The following is a 14,097-nucleotide window of genomic DNA, read 5'->3' on the forward strand; positions in this document are numbered from 1 at the left end:
ATTCTTGTTTTGTCTGTCTTGGTTTTCCCAAAACTTTATAACTCGGGAAGCTGCTGGGAAGGAAGGAAACAAAAAAGAGAGAGTAGGAGAAAAAAAGGAAGGAAGGAAACAAAAAAGAAAGGAAAAAGGCAAAAAGAAAAAAGAGGAAGGAAATAAATAAAAAGAAAATAGGGAAGAAAGAGAAAGAAAAGAGAATAAAGGAAACAAATAAGAAAGGAAGACAGTAATGAAGAGAAAGAAAAGGAAGAAGAGAGAAGAAAGATAAGAGGCAAGAAATAAAAATAAGAAGGGAAGAAAAGAAAAGTAAGAAGTAAAAAAAGTAAGGGTAAGAAAGGAAGGAAGAAAAGAAGTAGGAGAAATAAGTCAGGGGAGAAGGAAAGAAGCAGGAAATCAAGAAATGATAAGCCAGAAAAGAAGAGAGAAGAAAGGAAAGAAGAAAACAAAGAAGAAAACAGTAAAAAAAAGAGGAGGGCTATGCACAAAGGTACATCTTTGAAACACTATTTCTTTACGATTCACTGTGCAATTCTATGTAAGATGTTTTTGTTAAGTTCATGGCTATACTTAGCATTGTTTCACAACATCATGAACGAAGGGTAAAGAGCAGATAGGAACTAGCTGAAAAGCCATATTTTAATGGCTTTCTAAAAAAAGCACATGATCTGTAAAGTGTCCACATTCATCTCATGTTTAATGGTTCTGCCTTCAATGAGCAAGCGTTCTGGATCTAGAAGGCACAGATCTTATGGCTGCCTATCAGTGTGAAGGAACCTCTAAAAATCCAAATGCTCTGATCTCAACTTTCACGGAGGCAGATCTTTCAAGTTTTTAGCATGAAATAAACTTTCCCTTTTAACTTAATAAATGCAGATATTGTACCACCTAATTTTGTCCAGTGAGGGAAAATGCACAGCCCTCCCACTACTAGCCTCATAAAGAACAGAAGCAAAAAGGATCCCAAGCATAGAAACTGGTTTTGCTTTCTTTGCAAGGATGGCTCACTTGCTTATAAGGATGATAGCAAAACACAAATAGTGATCAGTACAACTATAACTTTTATATAATGTAGCACATTTGTTGTAAGATGAGCCATATTGATTTGAGGTGCTCATCAATTCCTTCACCATAAGGATAGGGTCTTCAATTTCAGACAACCTAAAATAGAGTCCATAATTCTCCAGACCGTAACTTCCTTATATTAAAAAAGAAAGAGAGAGAGAGGAAAGTGCATACTGGTTTTGTGGTGTCCTTAGTTGATGGAGCGATCTGTCAGGTTAAATCCGATAACAAATGAGACACCTCTTTGCAAATGAAGCAACCACCAGGGTGTACATGCCGATACAGGAATTGATAAGCACCTCAATTTAATCTGAATTCACTTTAGAAATAATGACTGTATAGAGATTATAGTTGTACTGATCACTTTTTGTATTTCATGTATTGAGGGTGCGATAGTCTCTTTAATTTGCTTGAATTTATTCCGTTTCTGAGAGACTGATATATGTGGTGAAATACATGTCTTCCTATGCTACAAACTAGGAAGGTGTTTTTTTTTATGTTTAAAGTTTTCTTTCCTGTCAAGGGAAGCTCTTCACACTTCCAGGGTATCTAAACGTTTTTTTCTGATGAAGTTTTAGAATCTCTAAAGAAATAAAGCGACTCTATAGTTTTTCATAAATGTTCATTTGGTATATCTCAACTGAACTTGGGTTGAGTGAGTAGAAACACCTGTTATTATCTACTTGCAAATACGGATACTGCACTTTCAACACCTGGACCTCAGTAACTCGAGTAGTGAGGAAATCACAAAAGAAAAAGCCTTTTTTAAAAGCAGATGCTTGGGAGTACAATTCAGTATTAGCTCAAACACATCTGACAACAACTTTGTGAGGACTGTGTTTAGTTCCCACGGGAAAGCGGTGCAGGAGTGGTGGGCTAATGTATTTGAGCCCCTTCAGAAAATCATGGGTACCTTAAAAGAGAAGGACTGTCCTTCGTGGGAGGGGTAAGTCATTAATGCTGAGAAATTAAGCAAGCATAGCAAAATAGCTTGGATACTTGCTGTACACCGTGCCGTTTGTTTCTCGTGAAACCAGGAGACAAACGAGTCCACTTGCTGAATATTGAATTTGTACAGTTGGTCTTCTAGCCCTAATGCCCATAAATTTATGTAAGCTATTAAGGTAACAAAACTGACTTCACAAACCCTATGCACATTAGCCAGGACTGTGGACGTGCAGGCAACTGCTTGGGACGGGCATAGCACCTGCTCACTGTGGCTGCCTCATCCACATTGGTGCCAATAGAATGAGTGTGCTTTTGAACAATGCAAATTTCGGAACCACTTGTGGGATGAGTATGATTGGGGAAAAGTATCTACAATTGGCAAGTACCAACTGATCCATATAGCATTTCTCTTGTGACATTGACTTTGAATAGCAGAAGGCAAAATCTTTTTTTTTTTTTTCGGGGGGGGGGGGGGGGGGGGGAGGTTGAGGGATGTTGGGGAGTGTTTTTTCAGTATATGTTAACTGTCTCAGTGGGCAGCGTTCCTTATCCCAAAGTCACTGTGATGATCTCCAGAGGGCATTGTCTGACAAATTCCCCTTGAGTGCCCCTCCCCACCCATGGTGACAAGAGTTTAACATAATGGTTACGATAGAAAACAGATAAGTGAAAGCCTTTCCTCATCAGTGTCTGTGCTATCCACGGGTGTAGGCTGGTCTGCATCTGTACACCAGCAAGTTCACCCAGAGCGGTCGTGTGCACGTCTTGTAACAGCAGGCGAGAGGTACTGTGTGACATTTGTCTTGCCAGTGTTAACATTTAATTGGTTCTTTTGTAACCCTGGGGTGAAGTATTTTACCCAGCTCTGGATGCACCTCTGGAGTAGAAAAGATTCAAAGTTAAATATGTAAGACCAGGCAAGAATCTGAACTGAAAAACATAACTTCTAATGAGATGTAGGTTAGGAGAAAAGTAAATATTTAAAATAGTTGGGCTAAGAGACAACCTGTACAGTACGGAAATGAAACAAAACAAAGAAAGTGAGTACCGCAATGGCTTGTTTTGTTTTCAAGAAAAAAGAATGTCCTTCCTAGTAAATTTTCTCTCTTTCCATCCTCTGGTAGCTAAGTTATTAGGATAGGCCAAGAGGAGAGACAGTTTTAAACATCGTGGATAAATCTAAGAGGTCCACTTGTCCTAATATATCCAAAAAGGGCAGAGATTGTCCAAAGCAGCAAATGAAACAGATTCTGTCCCCTGGCTTGAGTGGAAGCTTGCTTGGGATCAGCATTTTTGTTCTGAAGAGTGGAGAGATGATACCTTGCTTCCAAAATATAAAAGAGTGGTAGTTGTAGTGAGAGAGATTACAGATCTGAGAAAGCAGGGGAATAATGGAATATGAAGCAAACTTAAGCATTTTTGAAGATCAAGGATTAAAAGGTGACCATGATTAAAGAGAACAGATCTGGATTGTGTGAAGTAGATATATAAAGGGGTGAAGGTGGATGGAGAAACATTCTGGAGGTACAAAGATACGATTGAGGAAGCATGGGAAAGAAGAGAGGAATCTAAAGAGGTGAAGTAAATGTAGATCTTTTTAGTCTTATAAAAGAAATATTGTGTAAGCTTCTTCACACACATTTTGAGACTGAAGTACTTGTTTTATAGAAATTGGGTTTTGCCAGTCCCATGACAATTCTAAAAGCCTACTTTGACTGTTCAATATTGGTTTCTAATCATAGCATAAGTAGTGCTAGAGGCAGAGCATAACCTTTTATGCCAATAATGTACAAGTTTTTGTTTATTGAACGGTGGTGTTCAAAGTGTTTTTAGACCTTCATCATGCCATGTTGCCTGAGGGCAGAGGTTCAAAGTGCCCGATGGCTGTGACATCTGGATAGGAAAGGAGTCAATTTCCCAATTTTTCACTGCTACCTGGCCATTTCAAAAGGCCCGAAGGAGGCGGGGAACTGGCAGATGATGCTGTACAGTGGCCAGTCTCCCTCTTTGCTTTGCCAGGCTGTACCAACGGACATGAGGTAGAAGATCAATTTGTGCTTGTCACAGAAGTGGCACAGCTGTTACCAGCAGGGGCGCCTGCTCTAACCTCTTCCTAGAGAGTGAAGAGAATGACTCTCAGGAGGTAGAAGGAAAACCAGCTGGTGGTTGAGGATTGTGGATATCAAATATCTTTGTAACATATGGGACGTGGCTAATTAGTGAAGTATGAGTGTGCCACAATGCCAGGTATTGCTTTTAAAGGCTATTATGGAAAGCAGATACAAAAGACCTGGGAAGGAAGGAAGTATGCAATGCATTATGCTCTTGCTGTCCATAATGTCACTTGAAGTCTTGAATAGAAAACCACTCTGTCCCTGATACCTACTTGTCTATATATCGGTCTTCTGATACCTGATTTAAACATACAATCATTCAAGGAATTCCTCCGTCTATGCGATTTTACTAATTCCTCAAACAGGAGGCAATCAGCAGGAAAGGTGGTGATGCTGGACATCAAGATATCACAAAGTGCCCTTAACTGGCAATCTTGGTAACTACAATATCAGTGTCCTGTCACTCATATTCACCAAGTGAGTGCACTCCAGTTTCCATGCTCAAAGATGAAATAAATATTTCTCATACATCATCCACAACACAAGTACACCATGTTGAAGAGGCAAGAAGAGAGGTTTTTATGAGGTGTCAAGACCCTACAAAGAGTGCTGGGGTACAATCCAGAACTAGACCTCCCGGTGCATTCCTCATCATCTGGGGTGCACCCAAATGTTTCTGAAGAAAGTGTATTCTTGAAATACCTTAGAGGGTGGTTCACATGGCACAGAATGTACCAGCATCACAGCGACAATTGTGCATGGCCCTCGTGAAAAACACTGGGGAAAGGAGGGCCCACAGTCAACAATTGAAAACTTGTTTTTAATTACGAAAAAAAAAAAAATCTCCTCTTTAAAATAGCCTCCTTTGCAGGCAGTGCTGGTTATGCAGGATCTATTATCAAGCCTAACAGCATAACATATGACAACAACAGTAACATACTGCTGCTTCTAAGAACAGGAAAAGATTCATATTTCAAAGATGGACTGCATAAACTTGTAGCCTTTTCAGATACCAAACTCAGTGACCAGAATTCAAAGTCATGCAGCAAAGAACACAGGGAACCGTTGGCCTGCAATGAAGCACTGAGCAATGGTCAGTGGCTGAGATCTTTGCACTGTTTTCACACACCCAAGATACAGTGGGTAAGCCCATTAGAGACCGAGCCCACGGTCGCTGTCAAAATCGGTCACTACAGAGCAGGTCAGCACAAAGCCAGAAGTGAAAGCACATGCCAAGCAACAATTACACACTGAGCACATTTACATACATTAATGAGATTAAGCATTACCACACATACTACAGCCATGCATTACAACACTATTACAAAGCATCAATGCCCCTTACTACTGCTATACATTAACCCAATGCCAAACCCTAAAACCCACAAACTCCCACCTATTGCTATCCATCTCTAAACCATAAAAAAAACCACTACCCCTATACAACACCTATCTCTGAAACCTGAAAAAATCCTTCCTGTCAGTTACCACTACCCATCCCTGAATACGAAAAAACCCTTACAATCCCTTATTCCACTCCCTTGCAACTCATTACTCCAACCTGTCCTGAACCCTTAAAACAATAATAATTCTTGCAACTCCTTACTCTGTTATATAAATTCCTAGAAGACACTCTGCCCATGAGTATTCATTTGCCTGTCTAACTATACATTTTGTTGCCTTTTTTATTAGATTCCGCCATATGCGGGTAATGCATTCTACTGCCTTTTTTTTTTTTTTAACCAAAAGGCCAATCGGCCTAAATGCTGAATAACAAAAGAATTGAGTAAAAATATTTTTTTAATTGACTTGAGTGCATAATATTGAAATAAGGGATCCCTTAAAAACTCTGAAAACAGTCTTGCTGAAAAACAGATGTGAGGGTTGCACAAGATTATAAACCCACACTTCCTGAGTACTGGAACTTTGGTCCCAATTTGCACTCTGTTAAATAGATGCCGGACTTGAATGAAAAAATAATTCCTGTTCATGTTCCCTTAAGAATAACTCGGTGCATGTGTAAACAAATGGTTGCAATAATCTGGTTTCTAGCTTTGACATCATCCCAACAAGTCCTTTGTGCCAACAAACCAGCTCTGGTCAGTCAGTAAGCTATGGATCACAACAGGACAGCGCACAGTGGCACTGCCGGAAGTTCCGAACTTCTGTCACTGTGGAGTAGGGGGTAAACTGACATGCTCACAAAGCATCAATTTAAACGTTGGAGCCAAAAACAAAACAAAACTCTGTGTTTCGTGTGTCTGCTTCTGCTACAGATGTAAATAAAGCTCAGAAATGCTTTGGTCAACCTGGGGCTTTCTTCACTTTCCCACAGAAGAATATTAATGAGTCACAATATTTCAATGCGAGCTGAAGAGAAGTGTTGACTGTGCTTATCAGCTCTACCAAACTACAAACAGGATCCCTTATTAAAAAAAAATAAAAAAATCCAAGAATAATCAAGACCATTCCCTCCTATTAGACCACGGAACATTGAGCCACGGCCGGACGGTACTTGTCACATCTGCAATATCCAATTGTGGTAAAATAGATTTATATGCAATGTTCTAAATGGGAATCATTTACACAGTTCATGTTGAAAAGACACTCCAGTGTCGTTGCTCGTTTTCCAATATATGCTTTTATTTCCAAGTACAAGTAATACATCCAACCCTGGCAGGCTCCTCTACCAACTGCCTGCCAACCGCCCCCAACATTCTACTTCCTTCATCACATCACTAGGCAACAGCTAGCTGCCACATTCTACTACATTCTACTACAATACAACACATCTCCCCCTTTACCCATAAACAAAATAACATATAGCCTAAATGAACTACAATACAATGCATTATGCAAAATACACTATACAATTTATCATACTAACAACTTACAAATAATAACCTAAACTTGCTGAAATATAACTGTCTATCATCCTTTAATTGAAACACCCCTTTATCTTCATTTATTATAAGACTACTCATGTTACATAGTCATTCAAACGTATTGGTCTTTTCACCAATCTTCTTTTCCTACCTTCCTCTTCATTCACCTCTCCATACGTAGCACCATTCCTCATCACACACCACTTCTGCAATTCTGCTTCATTACACTTCGTTATCTTACTTATATTCCATCTTCTTCCGTCCTCCAACACCACACTATAATTATTCACCTTCACCACACGCTTAGGAGTCGACCATTTGGATAAACCCTTTTTCGTTTTGTCCCACACCCTCGTCCTCACCCAATCCCCAACCTCCAACTTTCCTCTCTTCCAACCTTCCTTGTTCCTCTCATCATATGCTTCCTGCTTTTCCCTCACTCGCCTCAACATTTCTTCTTCGTCCACAATTCCTCTTCCCGCTTTGCCCATCCACCCAGGCACAGCTTTGGTACACGGCTTCCTACCCTTCAACAAAATAAATGGGGTCTTCAATGTGAGGGAATGCGGGGTAGTGCGATAATTCCACAAAAGATTCTTTATTTCCTTCCTCCAGTTCAAACCATTATGCACAGACAGTTCAGGGGTGTGGAATTTATTAAAATATCTACTTGTCCAGGGGACAGGTTGCTTCTCAAATCTACTTGTCCTGTAAAAAGATCTACTTGTCCCTTTGGTGCCATGTAGTGTGGCGACAAATTATGGCAGCAATTAATAGCCTCTCTGATTATGCCAGGGCTACTACCATAGTAGGGCTTGAATACTTGCAGTTTCAATTCCTACTGTAGCAATTTCCTTATTTTGCCACCTTTCTGCAGATCTGCATACTGGGGCTGGAGGAAGCAGTAAGCAATAGTTCCAGGGCTGGAATGCCTTTGAGTCTGCAAGCCTACTAACCTGCATGTTTTAAAGATTTTTACCAGCTTCTCTCGAATATTTTCCCATAATAAGAAAGGTTGGACATTTACTCCGGACAATAGCAGAATTAGAACTTCTTTCAGAGTTGGGAAGAAAGTGGCTGGAGGGAAAATTAACTTGCAAATGCTTAATAGATTTTCACATGAGCAAATCTACACATCGTATTTACCCATGCTAAAATACAGTTCACAAATATTTTACAGGGGTACAACATATACCATGGGTGCACTTTTGTGACTTTCTTTAAAAATTTGGGGCCACATGTAGGTAGGTTCAGATTTGTGACCTGCAAATTGCGAGTCTCACATCCGAATGTAGGATGGTGTCCTTGACACCATCTGTGATTCGCAAGGGCTTCGCAAATGCCCACCTCATGAATAATCATGAGGTGGGTCGCAATTTGCGACCCCCTCGCGAATGGTGGCCTGCTGGAGACAGCAGACCACCATGCCTGTGACTGCTTTTCAATAAATCATTTTTTTTTTTTAATGCAGCCCGTTTTCCTTAAAGGAAAACAAGATGCATAACAGCCTGCTCTGAAAAAATGTTTACAGTGACATTCACAATGGGGAAGGGGTCCCATGGGGATCCCTTCCCTTTTGTGAAAGTGTTAGCACCCATTTGAAATGGGTGCAAACTGCGATTGGTTTGCGCCCGCGTTCACGGTCACAAAACAATCCTACATTGCACTGTGAGTCGCAATTATGAAGGGAACACACCTTACTAATTGCGAGTCGCAAACACGTTTTGTGATTCGGTAACCAGGTTACTGAATCGCAAAACTGGGTTTGTGCATCGCAATGTGCTTTTTGCATGTCGCAAACAGCGAAAGTCGCTGTTTGCGACATGCAAAAAGCTACCTACATGTGTGTCTTGGTCCCTAATTAGGTCTGGTGTGAACAAAGACATTGAGTTTTTATTAAACTTCTATTTCTCTCTCTTTCGGCTGGCTTTACTGTGAGTGATCGCATTCTGCTCTTCCACAAGGAGCATATTGCCACACAAAGTAGTTTTGTTCAGTGTCAGGAACTACAGTGGCAATCAGTGACGTAACGAAACTGGAGGGTGCCCCTTTGCAAAGAACATGGAGGAGCCCCCTCTCCAGACTCACTCAGGGCAGGTGCTGTGCTGAAGGGGCCCCCTGGAGGGCGGCTGCGGGGCCTTTGTTATGCCACTGGTGGCAACATGTCCTTTTAGAGTTCAAAAACGTTTTGGTTTTTTTTTGCCAGTGTTTGTTACAATGTTGAGGGCCTGGTAGCTCCCACAACAATAAAGTGTTACAAAAGCCATGTCAAAACAAGACACGCATTGATGAAACTAAAAGACTTATAAAAATATGTCAGATCAGTTGGCTTTGTCAGTGTTTGTTTATTTTCATGCTTCCCATAATCGTGTTGAAAATGGTTACACTGATTTTCCATTAGAAATATTTTTGGGAAATACTAGCATGCATCAACACATTTTACTAAATGACACTTCATTTGCATATAATCAGAGAGCATTCTGGGAGCATTATACTTAGCCTCTTAGCCTAAACTTTTCGAACATGTATGTACACGTATTTTTTTTTGTACTGGAACAAACGTCAGTAGTGAAGCGTGACCTCAAAACATTTATTTACAGCACTCACTCTAATAATGAAGACTTTCAAATAATGAACCATAAATACAAGTTTGCACAGCATTATCTTTTGGAAACACATTACCTCAACTGCAGAGAGTTCCACGCTCTGTAAACAGGCAGCCAAAGGGTTTGTGCTGCAGGGGGTTGGGCCTACTTGTCCCAAGGACAAAACAAACATAAAAACTTGTTGCCCTTGACCCCAAACAAGATGTCCTGGGCGTCGGGCGATAGGAATTCCACATCCCTGCAGTTGTATATTCTCGCTCAGCACCCTATTAAATCTTTCAACTAATCCATTCTCCCTGGGATGTGCTACAGCTGTTCTAATGTGTCTTACCCCACACTTTTCTACATAATCACCAAAATCACTAGATGTGAACTGTGGACCATTATCCGTCACAACCACCTCTGGATAACCTTCTCTTCTCCACACCTCTTCGCAAAACTCTATTATCACACTTGACTTTACATCCTTCACCACACTTACCTCAGGCCACTTGGAATGATAATCTACCATTACTACAACAAAAACCTTGCCTTCCGTGCCTAACAAAAAAGGGCCACATATGTCCATCCCCACCTTCTGCCACGGCTTGTCCGGGAATGGAAATGGAACCACAGGTGTCTTTTCTCCCACATGGGATTTATCACTGCATGCACATTCCACACAGTTCCTGATAAATCTCTCTACATCTCGGTCCATCCCCGGCCACCAAAAATCTTCTCTCACCTTTCTCTTCATTCCTGACATTCCACCATGACCCTCATGCAAAATTTCCAGTAATCTTCCTCTCAATTTGTGCGGAACAATCAATCTGTCACCACGCCTCAACAAACCATCAAGATTAGACAATTCTGACCATACACACTTGAAGTTCGCTATCTGATTATTATGACCTTCCAACTCGGACCAATGCATTCCCAAATTTTCTTTCAACGCTTGCAACTCCATATCCTCATCAATTGACTTCCGCCATAGTTCCTCATTAATCGCACCCACCCTTACATCTTGGATGCTTGCAATCAACCATTCTTCTTCTTTTTCGTCCACATGACACTCAATTGGCAATCTGGATAAGCAATCTGCGTTCACGTTCTTCAGCCCCGGCACGTAACACATCGTAAAATCATACTCCTGCAGACTGTATACCCATTTCGCAATTCTGGAAGACGCTCGACACGCACCTTTCGTTGTAAATACGTCGATCAACGGTTTATGGTCTGTTCTCAGTTCAAATTTCCTTCCCCATACATAGTTTCTAAAGTACCTAACACCCCACCAACAAGCAAGGGCTTCTTTCTCAATAGCAGAGTATGTCGCTTCGGCTCCCTTCAGTGTTCTTGAAGCAAAAGCAACTACACGTTCCTTTCCTTTGTGTAATTGTATCAACACTGCTCCCAGACCGTGCATACTCGCATCAGTAGATACAATAGTATGATCACTTGCTACAAAAGGTTTCAGTTCTACTGCATTGATGATACACAGCTTTAAAGCAGAATACGCTTGTTGACATTCCTTAGACCATTCAAATTTTACATTTTTTTTCATCATATGATGCAATGGTTGAGCAACATCTGTAAAGTTTTCACAAATTTTGCATAATATTCCGCTAAACCTAGAAAAGATCTTAGCTGGTCTTTGTTCGATGGATTTGGTGCTTTCTCGATTGCTTCCAGTAAGTTCGTTTTTGGTTTTATGCCATTCCCCGATACTGTATGACCTAAATACTCAACACTTCTACATTCAAATTTACACTTCTTCATTTCTACTGTTAAACCTGCCTCCTCTAACACGGAACATACCTTCTTCATTACCACATTATGTTCCTCCACGTTTTCTGCCCACACTAACACATCATCTTGGAAGAATTTTACATTACTAATATCTCCTAATAAATTTTGCATGATTCTCTGGAACACCGCTGAAGCCGATGCCAATCCAAATGGCATGCGTATAAATCTGAACGCCCCTTCCGGAGTTATGAAAGATGTTAGATGTCTTGAATCTGGATGTAACATGATCTGGTGGTAAGCATTCGATAGATCAAGAGTAGAAAAAAATCTCGCCACCCTGGATACTATCCAGCAATTCGTTAATGTTTGGTATCGGGTGCCTGTCTATCCAAATGTTTTCATTAAGATCTCTTAAGTCCACACACATACGAATTTTGCCATTCGGTTTCCGTGCCAAAACCACTGGACTCAGCCATTCTGAAGACTCAACTTCTTCTATTACTCTCATTTCCAGCAATCTTTTCAATTCACTCCTCAACGCTTCCTTTAACACTACAGGAACAGCTCTTACTTTATGCACCTTGGGTACAGCTCCTTCCTTCAGTACAATCTTATGTTGGAATCTTCGCAAACATCCTAATTTCTCACCAAACAACATAGGGAATTCCATCTTCCACTTGTTCGACTTCTCATCTACACTCTCCACTGTTAACACTTGCTCTTCCGCATTCGGATTTAGTATAATACCCAAACATTTCTGTTCACCCCAACCCAATAAACACTTTCCACTTTCCACCACATAAATATCACATGAGATTTTTTTCCGTTTGAATTCTATTTCCCCTCGGAAGTAACCAATTACAGGTATTCTGTTTCCTCCATAACCCATCAAATTCACTTTAGCTTCACACAATTTCACCTCACCAATTCTCACCCAAGTCGTCTTATCAATTAACGTATGCGGGGAACATGAATCCGCCCACATACTTACAGGTATTCCATTCACTTCCACCACACACTTGGGTGGTTTGTAATCATCGCTCCCTAGCATCAACACATCACCATCTTCGGCTGTACCATCCAAGGTTACACCTTGCAGCATCAGCACTTCCACCTGTTCATCTGTAACGCCTCCCTCCAACGAAATTCCCTCACACAACAAATTCACAGTCTTCTTGTCCCCTTCTTTCTTTTGATTACATACTTTGGAAAAGTGTCCAATTTTGTTACATCTGAAACATTTGCTGTTCCTAGCTGGACAATTCGTCGCAAATGCTAAATGTTTTATGCTACCACACCTATAACATTTTTTTTTCTCCAGCTTTTGTACTATTGCTCTCACACTTAATTTTGTCTACTTCTTGGACAGTTATGCTAGTTTCATCCACACTTCTTCTCTCCAATTCCCTGATGTATTTCGACGTTGCTTCTATACGTCTTGCTGCAGACAATGCCTCATCTAATGATGGATCCCTTAAAGATAATAACTTTTCTTGAATTTTCCTATCCTTAGTACGGCTTATTAACTGATCACGTATTATCTCTTCGTGCAAATCCTTAAATCTACACGTGTTGGCCAGTGATCGTAGTGCACATACATACTGATCAATCGTTTCATTAGGCGATTGAGTTCTTGAAAAAAATCTATGCCTTTCTACAACTATGCTAAATTTTCTACAATAATGCTCTTCTAATGCCGTCATAGTTCTTACATAAATATCATTATTCTCATCCTCTTCATCCGAGCCATCACCATTTGCCTCCAACACCTCGTTACTAGGTAGTGCTTTCAATACTTTCCTTCCCTCAACACCTAAATTATGTTTAAGTAAAGCTAATTTTCTTTTAGCAGTAAAAATGGCCCCACCCAGCGCTTCCAAATACGTTTCGAATGCTTCACGCCAATCCTCCCAAGGCATACTTGGTTCACCAGGCAAACTCAAAAATGTTGGAGGTGGCATTATTGACTGCATGTTTCTCACCGCACCACTTAACTTTTCTTACTATGCGCGTTCAAACCGAGACCTTGTTCACCATGAAACATTAATACATGAATAAATAAATAAATAAATAAATAAAGTTATATGCTGTTCAGTGTCTCAAACATATATCTATATGAAGCACAGAATATGGTTATATACCAATCCTTCCTTCTTCTGCCGCGTTTAAAAGAAAACAAAAATCATTCACATCAAGTTATTTTAGTTCAACAGTACATGGGTTTACATTTCTACCAACCCGTCAGATTGTCCATAAACAGTTTATTTGTAAAACTCGATGTGTCTTCTTGAATTCTTCCTTTCTCACTACCCGAAATCCGCTTTTCCGCTGTTTTTTTCCTTATTTCTGTTGCCCTGGAGACGTTGGACGCAAAACGCCGTGGAGACACCGGTCGAGAACGCTCACGTGCCGTCTCCTCCCGTTGCCCTGGAGACGCTGTATGCAAAACGCCGTGAAGACGCTGGATAACAGCGCTCACGTGCCCATGTCAGCGCGTGCACTCTCTCGCGTGGACAGCAACCGGCACCACGGAACCGCGCGACCACAGGAACCGCGCGACCACAGGAACCGCGCGACCACAGGAATCGCGCGACCACAGGAATCGCGCGACCACAGGAATCGCGCGACCACAGCCAACGGTCAAAACAATAGGTAAGAAGAAAAAATAATACACTCTTTTTCTTCCTTATTCGTCTCTGCCTGCATGTCTATGCATCCCGTCCTCGATTAGGCTGCTCCACCAAACCGCTCCTTCAA

The 14,097-nt window shown here is 40.9% G+C and overlaps 1 protein-coding gene across 2 annotated transcripts in view; it reads right to left on the minus strand.

The window, feature by feature from the left end:
* DDX51 (DEAD-box helicase 51) overlaps positions 1 to 14,097 on the minus strand; it is a 91,830-nt gene that overhangs the window by 37,809 nt on the left and 39,924 nt on the right. The window lies entirely within an intron of this gene.

This window comes from Pleurodeles waltl, chromosome 11 (genome assembly GCF_031143425.1).
Source record: "Pleurodeles waltl isolate 20211129_DDA chromosome 11, aPleWal1.hap1.20221129, whole genome shotgun sequence".
NCBI classification, from domain to species: Eukaryota; Metazoa; Chordata; class Amphibia; order Caudata; family Salamandridae; genus Pleurodeles; species Pleurodeles waltl.